Raw genomic sequence first — 3387 nt, 5'->3', positions numbered from 1 at the left:
GATGAAGTGCTCATTGTGTGTATGGTAACCTAACCTTATAGGCCCACTATGCCTGCATTTTTTACAAAAGTAACCCAATTCTGATCTTTTTCACGAATTGGTCTTCTGACCAATCAGATCAGCTCTGAAAAAGACCCGCAGTGAAAACATCTGATGTGATTGGTCAAAAGACCAATTAGTGGAAAAATATCAGAATTGGGCCGTCTGAGTAGACTAGACTACGCCACCTTCTGTTTCTTGAGGGGAAGGACCTCAACCTTTAAAGCCTGGCCAGATCACCAGATGAGGCAGTTTTAGAAAATGCAAAATGGCAGTTTTATCACAGCGTTGAAATAGTTTCACAAGGGTTAGGAAATGGATGACCGTTTCATACGTATAAAATACTCTATCCGGTCTAGTCGACCACCAGACAGTCTCAGCACTGCGTCCCTGAGGAGCTGGAGCCTGCTCCCAACCCCCGACCACAGGCACCTGCAGAAAAAGAAAGGTCCAATGAGGAAGGATGCAAATTCCTAAAACAAAACTACAACAAGGCAAGAGCATTTAAATATTGGAACATGCATGAAATCTTATCACTACAAAAACACCTGGTAAGAAAATACCCCCCCACCAACACACTAAAATGTATGCAATGAATAGAGCGCGGGAACGGCAACCCAGCTTGCCCTACCAAGACACAGTGTGCGCCGGATCATCTGCGGGCGGTGGCCGACTAGAGGGAGAGAAACAGACAATCCACAAGATCAGTGTGGAGGAACGAGAGCTCCGATGAATGAAATTCACAGTACTTTGTTGGAGCTTCTGTGGGCAACAATCTGGGAAGCACCGTTAATTCAACCATAGAAAAGCTAAACAATTAAATCACACACACAACAATGTTTCTGTATATATGAATACTCTAAAGGAAAAAGTGATTTGTACATGTTTTGCAAGTGCTGTACATGCTCCTGGACTGGCTCCCTGTCCACCATCCCTCCTATTGGACTTTAGTTGCGAGAGGAGTTAAGGCCTGTAGTCCGGCCGTGTCCTGGATCAGGCGATACCCTGGCATACCCTAAACACAACTCTGGATTAATTCACATTACAACATTTCACACATTACGACAGAGAAAATGGGTGTAAATACCTGGACTACAGAGCTCCGTACACACACAACCCCAGCACAGCGGCATGTTACCTCTCAAACCATTCTGTGTTTTTTTTGGGGGGGGGGGGCAACCAACTTTAAAAGGGCATTACCACCACCAACTGGACTGGAGTGTGGACCAGAGACAGGGAAGATCTAAATCTTACCCATTATTCTCATCTCCCTAAGGAAACGAAAAACAAAATTAAACAATACATCCCCTGAAGATTGTCAGTAGTTCACTTATACTTGGCTCTTCAACACCATTACTCCTCCAATCTAATAACAATCGCTCCCATATTGCTAGAACTGAAATAGCATGTGTTCCACTGTCTCCATCTCCTCCTGACATTGATCACACCTCCTTGTCGGATGTTTTTCTACCAATTTCAATGTACTGTTGAGCCTTCTGTGTCCCAGTCTCAGCCTTCTGATTACACTTTCTTCCCTTCTCTCTCGACCCAAGAACCTCCCTGCCCCCAACTTTTCCTGGATCTTATACAGGTGTCTTCCCTTTCTCTCCCTGTTCCAAAACTCTTACCATTTGTTTTTAACCACTGATTGACATTTCCATAGCAACACTAGCACGTTTGAGAGCCTGCTTGGCGAGAACATCCACCCTGCTCATTCCCCTCTACTCCCACATGAGCTGGTACCCAGAGGAACCTCACAAATACCCCCCACCGGTCTCACCCTAAACAGGCACTGCAAAATCGTATACAATACATCTTGTCTGCTCCGTGACACAACGAATTTAAGCTCAATAGCGCTGCACATGAGTCAGAGCAGATGACTACCCTGCCTGGCCTCATATCCTCCGCCCACTCTGTAGCCGAGAGCATAGCCAGCAACTCCATTGTGTATACAGACATTGTGTCACTGCAACCTGTAACTCAGGAACACTAAGAGATGCACCTGTTCTCCCTTTTTTTAAGGGTCCTTAGATCCGTCAGTGAATATATTCCGGACAGCATAGTACTGGGTTCCTAAACGTTCACTTACAACATTTACTGGATCTACTCCTTCCTCGCCAGCTCGTATCCTCTTTAGCAACCCCAGGGCTATCATTGGCTGAGGACTCTCTCAAACCAAAGCATAAATGCCTTTAAATACTCCACACTGCCCACTCATTCACACCTGTGGGAAATTAGAAGTGATTGTTCTTGGGTCTCTACTATGGGTGCACCACTACTGTGTGGGGAATGTAGCTGTCAGCCAGGTAAACACTCATGCTGGACTGGGCTTGAGCACCACATGTGGTTGATTCTGTGTATGTGTGTGCGTGTGTGTTTGTGTACCAGCTAGAACAAAACATGCAATCTCATACCCCCCACCCACACACGCATTCACATACACCTCCTACCCTAAACTCAACCTGTCTTCCCACCCCTTGTTATAAAGGTGTTGTGATGAATTGAGTTGTTTTAAACACCTATGTGGCTGTTTCTCCAATCCCTTCCGTACCGACTTACCACCACAGGAGAGAGGAGGGAGTTAAACACAGGGCTGGCCTGATGACAGACTATAAATAATATCCCTGTGTGTCAGTGGAAAGGTAATGTATGGCTCTCTGCAGCTGTGTAAATAGGATAATGGCTAATGTGTTTCTGTGTGAGTCTGCACATGGGGTGTTCGGCTACGTGTCGCTCGGCCAAGATTTGTTAGTCGGGAATGCAGGCCTATAGCCGTACATTTTACCTTCATAATAATGAGTGGGCTGGTAAATAATTCAAAGGGAATTCTACATGCAGAACGATAAGTTATTGTGTTTCTGTGGATCCATTAGTCTTCATAGGGGCTAATCTGTTCTGTGGTGTAATGGGGTATATGGGGCTCTGAGGGTATAATGGGAGTCAATGGCATTTCCTGGATGTGACTAACCCTTAGGTTCTCACACACACACACACACACACACACACACACACACACACACACACACACACACACATTTTCTGCAGATTTAACAGAGCAGTAGGGGTTCACAATAAAGGCCCATAAGCCTGAATGAATTCACTGGCTCCGTTCCTCACCAAAATATGCCTATTTATGTAAGTAAGCTACATGTAATCTGCTCTATATGACGTGACTTCATTGTGAATAATGTGATTTAAGAAGCTTCTCTCAATATTAATACGCAAAGTGGTAATGCACATCAGTGGGATACTCCTGGTATGTTGTCATACATATTCATGCTCTGGGAATCAAATCAAAGTTTATTGGTCGGGTACCCAGATTTGCAGATGTTATTGCAGGTGCAGAAA

The 3387-nt window shown here is 45.0% G+C and overlaps 1 long non-coding RNA gene across 1 annotated transcript; it reads right to left on the bottom strand.

Moving 5' to 3' along the window:
* Nucleotides 1–291: 291 nt before the first annotated feature.
* LOC115164188 (uncharacterized) lies at nucleotides 292–1287 on the bottom strand. Its single transcript, XR_003869887.1, has 4 exons — nucleotides 1127–1287; nucleotides 922–1054; nucleotides 671–712; nucleotides 292–471 (listed from the first exon to the last, which is right to left on the bottom strand). It is a non-coding gene; the product is annotated as an uncharacterized LOC115164188 (long non-coding RNA).
* Between the last annotated feature and the right edge of the window lie 2100 nt (nucleotides 1288–3387).

This window comes from Salmo trutta, chromosome 27, assembly GCF_901001165.1.
Source record: "Salmo trutta chromosome 27, fSalTru1.1, whole genome shotgun sequence".
NCBI lineage: Eukaryota > Metazoa > Chordata > Actinopteri > Salmoniformes > Salmonidae > Salmo > Salmo trutta.
Note: the sequence above shows the minus strand (reverse complement) of the source record. Positions and strands in the feature narration are given on the sequence as shown.